Source organism: Lathyrus oleraceus, chromosome 5 (genome assembly GCF_024323335.1).
Source record: "Lathyrus oleraceus cultivar Zhongwan6 chromosome 5, CAAS_Psat_ZW6_1.0, whole genome shotgun sequence".
In the NCBI taxonomy this organism is placed as follows: domain Eukaryota; kingdom Viridiplantae; phylum Streptophyta; class Magnoliopsida; order Fabales; family Fabaceae; genus Lathyrus; species Lathyrus oleraceus.
In genome coordinates this window covers 183,485,311-183,497,717 of record NC_066583.1, presented here as the reverse complement: position 1 = coordinate 183,497,717, position 12,407 = coordinate 183,485,311, and the positions used below count along the sequence as shown (strand labels likewise).

Here is a 12,407-nt window from a genome sequence, read left to right as displayed (position 1 = left end):
TCATATTTCCAAGGCCAGTCATATCAAATGCATTCATCAACACTTTCTTGAACTTGTTTATCTCAGAAATACAATTTCCTCTCAAAAGTATGTCATCTACATAAAGACACGCCAGAATCACATTGCCATCAGAAGTATGTTGTACATACACACCATATTCCATTTCACATTTCTTGAATCTAAGATGCTTGAAAAAATAAATCAATCTTCATATTTCAAGCCGTTGGAGCTTGTTTCATCCCATACAAGGCCTTATGCAACTTGTACACCGTCCCTTTTTTATTCTCTTTCACAAATCTAGGAGGTTGTAATACATAAACTTTTTCTTGTAATGGACCATTCAGAAAAGATGACTTTACGTTTAAATGTATCAGAGGCCAATTCCTATTTGCAACTATAGTAATAACCAACCTTATGGTTTCATCATCTAGCTATGGGTGAAAATATGTCAAAATAGTCTAAACCTAACTTTTGTAGAAATCCTCTAGCTACTAACCTTTCCTTATGCTTGGAAACTGAACAATCTGGCTTCAGCTTTATCTTGAAAACTCATCTCACATTGATGGATTTTTTATTTTGAGGTAAAACAGCCAATTCCATGTCTTGTTTCTTTCAATGGCATGAAGCTCTTCCTTCATTGTGCTCACCCACACCTTCATCTTGAGAGCCTCATTGATGTTGACAGGTTTAGAGTCTACCATCACGACACTTTGTATGACCTCTCCTTCAAAATCAATCTCAGTAGCTTGCAGCAACTCAACATTTGCAAGTCTCTTTGGTATCTGTCTAACTCTTTGTGGTCTCTAGAAACCTTCAGAAGTTCCACCTTCAGATGTTAGACCACCTTCAGAGGTTGGACCACCTTCAGAGGCTGGATCACCTTCAGAATCAGATCCACCATCAGAGTCAGAGTCACCTTCAAACTCACCTTCAGAGTCAGAGCCATCTTCAGAGTCAGAGTCATCTTCAACTTCAGACTCTCTTTTAGAGTCAGAATCACCTTCAAAGGCAGAATCTCCTCAGAGGCAGAATATCCTTCAGAGACAGAATCATACTCTAGTGTTGACACTGCACTAGAGTTGGATTGAGACTTTCTCCAATCCCATGTTTCAGATTCCTTCACTATGAAATCTTTGTTGACTTCAACTTTGTTGGTGACTGGACAATAGAACTTATAAGCTCATGTAATGTGGTAACCTATATGTAACATGACCTTGCTTCTATCATCCAATTTCCCTATAGTAGCATCTGGTATATGTTTATAACATACTGAATCAAACACCTTGAAATGGATGACACTTTGCTTTTTTTCAGTCCACTTATCAATAGGAACTACTTCCTTTAACTTCATTAATGGATATTTGTTGAGCACATATACTGAAGTAGTAATTGCTTCACCCCTAATTGCTTAGGCAGATTCTTCTTCTTCGACATGCTTCTTGTCATGTCAAGAAGAGTTCTATTTCTCATTCCAGAAAGACCATTATGATGTGGAGTGTATGAAGCAGTCACGTCATGCTCAATACCATATCCCTCATATAACTTCTTAAACTCTGTTGAGTTGAACTCACCTCCACCATCAATTTTGAGGATCTTCAACCTTTGTTCACTATGATTTTCAGCCTTCACTTTGAACTTCTGGAACTCAGCAAACACCTCAAGTTTGAACTTAATGAGTGTTACCCATGTCATTCTTATGAATTCATCCACAAATGACACAGTGTACTTGTTCCCTCCAAGTGAAAGTACCTCAAATGGATCACATACATCAGAGTGCACCACACCCAAAGCATGAGTTGCTCTTGGAAGCATTTCTGATGAGAATGACAATCTTTGTTGTTTTCCTCTTATGCATATATCACATGATTTCTCTAGTGCCAAAATCTTAGGAATTCAATGTACCAGATTCTTTGAACTCATATTCCATAAGCTTTTGTAGTTCATATGCCCCAATCTCTTGTGCCATAACTCACTTTCCCCTTCATTATTTCTTGCAATAAGGCAGGGAGTGTATGATGTTGCAACATTAACCTTGAATGTTTTATTTCTTCCCAGCTCAGACTGCATAATCAACTTTTGATTACAGTCATATAACTTCAAGAGATTGTCCTTCATGGTTACTAAAAAACTTTTTCAATCAGCTGACCTACACTCATCAGATTGCTATTCATGTTAGGAATATACCATACATCCTTGATTAGTACAATTTTTCCATTGTTCAACTTAAATTTGATATTTCCCATTCCTTTAGCATTCATGTACTCATGATAAACACATTTGATCTTGGTCCTTTTACCAGAGTCAAAATCAACTAGTCGTTGCTTGTTTTCGTTTATGTGATTTGAGCATCCATTGTCCATATACCACCAGTCTACCAATGATCCACCTACATTATTAGATTCCAACAATAGCACAAGTTCATCATTAGAATCTGCTCTGGCTATGTTGGCTTTTTCACCCTTGCTAACCTTGTTTGACCAGTAATCAACAACAAAATGGCCAAACTTGTTGCAACTGTATCACTGAATGTTTCTCTTGTCAAACTTATCACTTCCCCTTTGAAAATTCTAATGTTTCTTATCAGAATTGGAGAGTTTTAACTTTTTAACACCACCATCATACTTCTTTATGTTGTCTAACCATGCTTGCTTATGGTTCTTCTTGCCCAAAGAAGGTTTCAGAGTCTGAGCTTTCAGAGCCTGTTCTAACTCTTGTTCAGAGTTTCTTTCAGTCAGACGCAACTCTTGTGCCTCTAAACTACTTTGAAGCTTTCTTCAATTCTAATGGTGTCAGTATCTTTAGAGTGTTCAATGGCTACAACTATGTAATCAAGCTAAGGAATCTAAAGAGAAGAATCCAAAAACCCATAATCCTAAAAGATACAAAAGGAATAATCAGAGTATGGAAGAAAAGGACCTAAAAAATAAGAACATTAATCACGGGCTCACCTCGAACAAGGAGTGTGTAAGTGTAGAGTGCACCTAAGAGGGGGGTGAATTAGGTTCTTTGACAGATTTTTTGTTTAGAATAAGTGTTGCTTTAATTTTCTAGTTCATTGATGTTTAGAAAGTGGTAGGTGCAGAAAATGTAAAGAACATCGGTGATATATCCTAGTTCCCCTCACAATTTAAGAGTACTTCAGTCTCCTTATGTAGTAAGCTATTTTAATATTGTTAGATCTTATGTACAAGACAATATTAGTCTTCCTATACAAGACTCTAACATAATCACCAAGAACAACCCTCTTGTGATTTACAACACACTTATGTCCAACAATCCTGGACAATAAGTAAATGTCTCTACAAGAAGATACAATCCACCTTCTTATAGATCCCTCGTAGTACCAAACAATTCTTGATACTTGGGAGTTTGTAACAAATATAATAGATAGAAATAAGTGAAGTTTGTAGAATGGTTAAGATTTTTATTCAAAAGAATAAAGTCTTATTCCCTTTCAAGTATGAAGATTCATTAACAATTACTCTCTAAGTACTCGATGATACTTTGATGAATATGATATGAAAATGTGTTTCACAAAGTATCTAATTATGAAAATTTCATTATGAATTTTTTTGCAGAGAGATTTGATAATTATTTTGAAAGAGGTGAATGTAAAATGAAATTTTGAATTATATTTATAGTGGTGAAACAACCATTCATAAATCATGGCAATGGTTGCAAGAATTTTTAAAAATGATAATGCATTGATAAGGAAAGGATGTCATGAAAAGGTTTGATGAAAATGTGTTGAGAAATAATGCAGTTTTCAGAAAAGTTCCAGTTAATGACATTCGATTGTCATACCTGTAACGTTTAAAAATCTTCAAAATAAGCCTTTGACAATCGATTGCATCAGGATAACAATCACTTGCCATGTCTGGAAAACACATTTTTAAATTTAGTAGAGATGAAATCAATCAATTTTTGCTTTTGTGCAATCGATTGTAATGCTTAAAAAACTGAAATTTTTCTAAGTTAATTGAAGCAAACGTATGCAATACCTATTGAATTTTCCAAGTTAATAGATTATGTTTGAAAATGATTTATCATGGTTCAAATGTATGATTAAAAGACTTTGAGAACTGAGATTGGATATGTTAAGAATTTCATATACCTTATATGATGAACACAATCTTGTAAATAAGGTCAAGTCTTCAAGATCTTTTTATCCTTCTTTGATAATGAAATTATTGAGTTTGTCTTCATTAAAACATGTTGGAAGCTTATCTTCACATTCTCCCTCTTTTTGATGATGACAACCATGAAATTTGACATTGATATCTTCATGTTCATTTGCTTAGGTTCACCAAGACTCCCCCTTACTCTTATATCCATATACTTGAGAATCTCCCCCTAAACTTGATAACTCTTTCTTGACTTTTAATAAAAGTTAGTGAGTAAATAACAAGCATACAAGCATATAATGGTATATATTTCTATCCACATTTAGCATTATCAAAAAGAATGAGGAAATTAATATGAAACATAATCATGAAAGTAAAGGTAATAGTATAAGAGACAAGGAACTTAATCAAAGCAAAGGTAGGACATAACATAATACTCAAACAACATAACACCAAAACATTTTTTCTTAGCAACATACAAGGAAAGATAGTACTTAACACAATAAAACTAAAAACAACATGTTCTTAAAGACATGAAAGATAACATAAGAGAACATAATACTTTAACATTCTAACACAAAAGAAAGCATAGAATAAAGATTCCTAATCTTGGTTCATCTCATCATCATTGTTGTTGTCTTGGTCTTCATTTTGGACAAAAGGGTAGTGATAAGGAGTAAATCCATATGGAGGTATGTTCATTTGTATGGAGAGTTGAGAAATTTGGTTACTAATGTGAGAGTTCATGTAGTGCATATAGTTAAGCACTTGATGATTGAAAACTTCTTATTGGTTGGTTTTTTTGAGGGGGATTGATATAGGTAATTATTCGTGCCGCCGGATCAAGTTTGACACTCGTCTTGGTGTTGCACACTTTCCTTGGAGTGACTTCATTCTCCGGAGGGACCATATCAACCTTCCTTTCATTTTACATATTCAGGTTATTTTTTCTAAAAAAACTGATGTTATTTATTGCATAGAGAATATGCATCTCACAGTCATTAACAATTGAGAAATTTGAGAACTTTGACACTACAACATAAGCAATAAAATAGTGAATCAATTTGTAATCAATGGTAAAAATTACAGTCGCCCGTGAGTTTCTTTCTGGATTACCACCAACAATTTTCTTACTTTTCTGAAAGAATTCTTGTTCATAAATCCTAGCAATTCCATAATAAAATTTATTTTTGTCATATCCAGGTAAATTTGCATTATGATTGATCTTAATTTTAGCACCTTCATAAGAGATATCTAAAGCCTCTCCTAACTCTTTCACGGTAAAAGAAATTGGTACCCCTTTAACATTTGAAGTTATAGTATCATTTTTCAACTCCATATTACAGTAGAAAACTCTTACTAAATTCGGGTAATAGGTCATATAGCTTCCTATCAACTCATTTATACCATGATCTCTAAGCAGATTTGGAAAACTAAAGCATTCAGAGAAAAAATTATCAAGGTTGCTAAACTTGAGAGCAAGAATCATCTTGGATTTGAAGAAATCTACAAACCTTTCTCTTAGCTTATTGGATGGAACAAGTCTTCTTGCTTCATCACCTTGCTTGGAGGATGAGCCTTTTTACTTTCCTTTTCTTGATGAAGATATGATGGAGAGATGGAAGTGGATTTTTGGAGGTTGAAGATGAAGTGGGTATTTTTGAGAGGAAGAGGGAAGGGGCACGACTGTCAACAAAGCAGTGAGGATGCTGCAAATTTCTTGAATGAACGGTGGGTTTTATCAAGAGGTTTGGTTATAGAGTGCAAATGGATCAATGTGATTGGACCAACCAAGAATGAAATAAATTGTAATAAACTATAATAAAACAAAATTAAATACAAGTTAGACCATATGAAAAGAACTTTATGCAAGTTGGACCATATATAATGAATAAATTATAATAACGTAGAATGAAGAGATATTGGATTTAGTAGTCCCGTGCTATAAGGGAAAAGATGAAAAACTTGTAAGAGAGCCTAATAGACCCACTATTAATGATTTTGATCCAACATGATTTAAATAATAACAATAATTGATAATAAAACAAAAGTATTGAAAAAATAAAAGGTTTCCATCATAACCAAATACACGAGCATTATGGAATGAGAAAAAGATGCAGTGGCAATTGGTTGCACCATGCAATAATCGATTGTCACAAGTTAAAAAAGAAAAATGAAATACACTCTGAGACAACAAAAGCAACAATTGATTGTCATAAAGGTGATATGCATTCTGCCAAATGAAAATTGCACTTTCTGCGCATGAAACCGATTAATTCTTTGTGACAATCGATTGCATGCTGGAAGATTCTGATTTTTTTTTAATTTTTTGAAATAATGATTCCACATAATCATATTAAAACATATAGTACATACATAAAATTACATAATCTCATATAGCATTATATACAAACATATAAATGATTTAAAACCCCATAAAGAGAAGGTAAGTATAGATAATAATTTAACAATTGCACAAATGAAATTGTGAAATTCATGAGAAAATTATAAAGAAGATAACATGTTATGTACCTTTTAGTAAGCTTTGTAGGTTTATCATATGTCCCTTTCATCCAGGATTCACAACTCTCTCCTGATTTTGTAAAAAGCATTTCTTGCCAAAGGGTTAATGAATATATCTTCCAATTGATTATGTGTATCAAAGAACGTAACTTCAACATTTCTTTGAAGAACATGGTCACAAATAAAGTGATGTCGAATGTCAATGTGTTTGGTTCTTGAGTGCATAATCGAACTCTTTTTTATGTTGATTGCACTTGTGTTTTTTGCATCATAGTGGAACGCATCCTAGATCGAGTTTGTAGTCACGAAGTTGTTGCTTAAGTCAAATAATTTGTACACAACAACTACCCACTTCTATGTGTTATTCTTATGCAGTGCTAAGACCGACACATGCTTGTTTCTTGCAAGCCCACGATACTAATGCATTTTGTAGGATGTAGCAAGTACCACTCATGCTTTTTATATCAGTTTTACTACCTGCATGATACGCGACAGAATAACCAATTAAATTGAAATTTTTTCCTTTTAGATACCATAGACCAACATTGGTTGTTCCTTTGAGATACTTCATAATCCTTTTAATGAAAGAGATATGAGATTCCTTTGAATTAGCTTGAAAATAAACACACAAACAAACACTAAACATGATGTCAGGACGACTTGCCATCAAATACAATAATGAACCAATCATACCTCGATATTTAGTGATATCAATTGAAACACCCGAATCATCTTAATCTACATACGTTCTGGATCCCATTGGAGTAGCCATTTCTTTGCAATTGTCCATATCAAATATTTTCAACAAATTTTTGCAATACTTGGATTGGTTGATGAAGATGTCATTCTTTAGTTGCTTAATTTGAAGTCCAAGAAAATAGTTCATCTCATAGACATCTCGAACTCTCATTGCATCATCAATGAAATTTTTTCACATATTTCTTTGTTTGTTGAACCGAATATGATGCCGTCAACATAGACTTGAACCAATAAAGTGTGATTTTCAATTTTCTTAATAAACAAAGTATTATCAACTTTACCTTTTTTCAAATCCTCCTTCACATAGAAATTTGCTAAGTCTATCATACCATTCTATTAGTACTTGCTTTAAGCCATAAAGATCCTTTTTCAACTTGAAGACATGTGAATGGTTATTGAAGTCTTCAAAACCGGGAGGTTGTTTAGCATAGAATTCCTCATTGATGTATCCATTCAAGAAAGCGCTCTTGACGTCCATTTGGAATAACTGAAAAATTTAATGAAGAAGCATAAACAAGTAATAAACGAATAACTTCTAACACTGCAACCAGAGCGAATGTTTCTTCCAAGTCGATTCCTTCTTGATTGTAACCTTGGGCCACAAACCTTGCTTTGTTTCGAACAATTATACCATTCTCGTCAAGTTTGTTCTTAAACACCCATTTGGTATATATGATGTGTTTACCATTTGACCTAGGAACAATTTCCCAAACTTGATTTCTTTCAAATTGATTTAATTCTTCTTGCATGGAAAGTATCCATTGATCATCTTCTAAGGCTTCATCAAATTTCGAAGGTTCTATTTGAGAAACAAATGCCATATTCAAGCAAGAATCCTTGGGATTTAGTATTGTTGCAACTCCTTGAATCATCTCCAATAACTTTGTCAATTGAGTTATCACAATGGGTTCTCCATTCTTTAGGAATATCACCATGATTTGTCTCTTGTTGGATTGGTTTCTCTTTATGTTCTAATTGATCATCATTGTTGACTTTGGAAACATATTTCATAGGAACTTCTAAAAAATCATCATTATAATCACAAATAACTATATCCTCCTTAGAGGGGTTAGATTTATAAAAAGAAACATGCATAGATTCTTCTATAGTTAAAGTTATTTTATTATAAATTCTATAAGCTTTACTTTTAAGAGAGTAATCAAGAAAAATACCTTCGTCGGACTTCTCGTCAAACTTACCGAGATTGTCTTTTTCATTGTTTAGGACAAAGCACTTGCATCCAAAGATGTAAAAGTGAGCAATGTTTAGCTTTATTCCCATGAAGAGTTCATAAGGAGTCTTTTTCAATATTGACCTTATAATAACCCGATTACTTACAGAGCATGTCGTGCTTACCGCATCCGCCCAAAAATATTTTGGTAGATTTGAATCAATAAGCATTGTTCTTGCAATTTCTACTAGAGACTGATTCTTTCTTTCCACTACTCCATTTTGTTGTGGAGTCATTGGTGCTGAAAAATTATGGAAGATCCATGTTCTTAATAAAACTCTTCAAATTGTGCATTTTGGAACTCTCCACCATGATCGCTTCTTATGGAGGCAATTTTTAGTGATTTTTAATTTGAACTTTCTTTGCATATCTCTTGAAGGCCTTGAATATATCACTTTTCTGCACTAAAAAGAATGTCCAAGAAAATCTAGAAAGGTCATCAACAATAACTAAAGCATATACATTAACTCTGAAGCTTCTAGTTCTTGATGGACCAGACAAGTCCATATGCAACAAGTATAGTGGCCTTGAAGTAGACACCACATTCTTAAGTTTGAAAGTTGATTTGGTTTGTTTTCCCTTTTGACAGGCATCACATAATTTATCTTTGACAAACTTTATCTTAGGTAACCCAATGATAAGATTATGCTTGAATAGTTTGTTTAAATGTTCCATATAAATATGGGCAACTATTTTATGCCAAAGTCATGAGTCATTGTTGTTTACCATGAGACATTTTAATTTAAAAGATAAATCATCTAAAGAAATCATGAATATATTATTAAATCTTTTACCTTTGAGTTTTACCTCGTTAGTGGCTTCATCTTCAATCAAGCATTCATCCTTGGTGAACTTGATCTTGAAGCTTTTGTCACAAAGTTGGCTTATACTTAGAAGATTGTGCTTTAGTCCTTCAACATAAAGAACATCTTCAATGGATGTGAAAGGTGGTGCTCCAAATTTTCCTATGCCAATAATTTTTCCTTTGTTGTTATATCCATAAGTGACATACCCTTGTCTTTTAGGACTAGAGATGAAAATTTGTTGATATCTCCCGTCACATGCTTAGAAAAACAACTATTGAGATACCATAGATTTGTATAGGTTTTCAAGCAGACCTACAAACACAAATTAGGTTTTGTTAGGTACCCAAATTATCTTGGGTCATTCATAATTAGTTACTTTCTTGACCCACGCATAATGCCTACTTACCACACTAAAGTTCCATACATAGCAAGCATTAGGTGTGTGATCAACTATACCATAATAGAAATAAGTAGGAAAAAAATTACTTATATATCTAGGAACATAAGATTTCTTCTTAACAAATATTTTCCTTTTAGGATAATGATGAACATTGTTTGCTTTGTTCAGTTTCTCTTTAGTGGATTGATCACTAGCCTGAACAAAGATAATTTTTACTAGAACTTAGTTTATTAAATTTAGAATAACCATTCCACTTTTATCATTTGAATATCTTTGTTGACTAAGGATGCCATCCAATCCAATTTGTTCTTTTTAATATCTTTCAAGAACTCTTTTCAATTGGAAAATTTGGAAAGAAAGTGGCTCACACTCTTTGCATGTAAAATTATGTTTTTGTTTTTCAACGTCAAAATCTTTTTCCATGGTGTCAATATTTTATTCATTGAGTAGTTCATCTATAACACCTCGTGCATCATTATCGTAAAGGGAAAAATCATTACTAACCTTTTCATCTTCACCATTGAAATGGTGTGATACCATCAAAGCAAGATTTGCATATTTTTCACTTTCCGAATCAGATGATGAACTTATTTCATTGTATTTCCATGCAATGTAGGCTATTTTGGATGTTGTCTCTTTTCTACTTTTGAAGTCGTCCTTCTTGGTGAGTTTTGGACAATCCGTCTTTATGTTTTCTTGCTTTCCACATTCATAGCAAGTGACATTTGGTGTTGAAGTGGAAGCATCTTTTTTCCTAAAAAAAATTGTTTTTGCATAATTCAAGGATTTATCATTATTTCCAAATAACTTACCAAGTCTTTTTACAAGGAGCATGGAGTTTTCATCTTTTTCTAGAGCATCTTCTTCTTGTTCTTCTTTTATGTCAACTTTCAAAGCAATGCCTTTGGGTTTCTTCTCTTAATTCTCATGCTTTTGAAGTCTTCTAAGTTCAAGTTCATGCTCTTGAAGTTTTCCGAATAAAGATGTGGAATGTCATAGTAGAAAGACTTTTCTTTTCCGATATTACTGTCACCTTTGGTTTCCATTCCCTGGTTAAAGACCTAAGAAATTTAAGATTAAGATCATCGTTAGTAAAAGTCTTACCGAAAGCAATCAAGTGATTGGTCAAGTGTATAAATATCTTTTCAAATGCGAGGATTGACTCTCCAGGCTTCATTATAAACAACTCATACTATTGACTCAAAGTATTCAATCTAGATCTCTTCACTTCAGCAGTTTCTTCATGGGTTTCTACCAATGTATCCCATATTCGCTTTGTTGTTTTACATTGAGAGACACGAAAGAATTCATCCATGTGTTATACTTTATTTTTTGACCATACCATAAGTGGCAACTACTAATGAGAAAAGTTATGAATATGACACGTGGAAGGTCAAAGATAGAATGGGTCCACATGACTAATATGACTTAAGGTAGAAATTCACATAGAGTGATATTGGTCGAAGGTGGCAAGGTCGAAAGACGTTGTGAAGAACTTAGGGACTTAGTGAAATTGTGCTATGTTGGCTAAGGTTAGAGTTCATCACTACAATGAAAGCAATGTCAACTCAGTCACCACATGTGGAGTTCATCATTACAATGGACAATGCAACAAAATATGTTAGCTTAACATAGTCGATATCACATACTTCAATGACGGTAGTCAGTTTTGGTTCCCAACAAAGAAGTTAGGAAATTCAAATGATATCACAACACGGAAACTGAGTTGGCATCGACGGTTATTCATAAACACGTGGGGGCATGTCGAGGAAAACTACTGCATGAACTTGGGACGTGTCACCACAGAAGTAGTTTACCATTCTTAGACATTTACCATAGAGTAGTATATAAGGATACTTAAGTTCATTTTGTAAGGGGTCCACAATTATACACATTTCTGCAAACTCAAAGTACCCGCGTGTTGAGAAACGAGTGAGGAAAGATGTAATACATTTCAAGCAACTTTACATTAAAAGTCTTTTTTATGCATTAACTTTCCTTTCAAATTCCTTTACTTTTCCTATCAATTTACATCACTTGCACTTCAATTTCAGCCTTTTCTTTTCCCGCACTTTCCTTTTTGATTTCAAAGTCTTTACTTTACTTGCATTCTTCTTATAGTCCTTTTATTCCCTAAAATTTTTCTTATTACAAGCAATCACAATAATCATTTTCCAGCAATTTTGGTTTTTCACCAGTCATAAAAACACACAAATATGTCTGGGAGATTTTCGAGTTTGATCCCTTAACTATTAATAGAAACTTGTATTTATTTACCAAATTTCCCATTAAACAAATTGGCACACCCAACGGGACTGTTTTTTGTTTTTTTTAATTATTTGTGTTTTTAAAATCAGAATTTTCATTTGTGTTTTCATCAACTTCTCATCCTATGTACGAGTGTGTATGAGATTAAGGTGAGGAGAAATAACAAAGAGACAAGTAAGGAGACCTGTTAGAAGATATCTTAGAAGAATGGTGAATCCTAAGAATAACAATGGAGACCAACCTTCTAATAGCGATGGGACGGGAACAGTTTGTGCAACTATAACTGAACCCATTCC

At 33.4% G+C, this 12,407-nt stretch overlaps 1 long non-coding RNA gene across 1 annotated transcript; it reads right to left on the bottom strand.

Annotated features, from left to right (window-relative positions):
• Window positions 1-3,126: 3,126 nt before the first annotated feature.
• On the bottom strand, window positions 3,127-5,946 carry LOC127082035 (uncharacterized). Its single transcript, XR_007788144.1, has 2 exons — window positions 4,115-5,946; window positions 3,127-3,877 (listed from the first exon to the last, which is right to left on the bottom strand). It is a non-coding gene; the product is annotated as an uncharacterized LOC127082035 (long non-coding RNA).
• Between the last annotated feature and the right edge of the window lie 6,461 nt (window positions 5,947-12,407).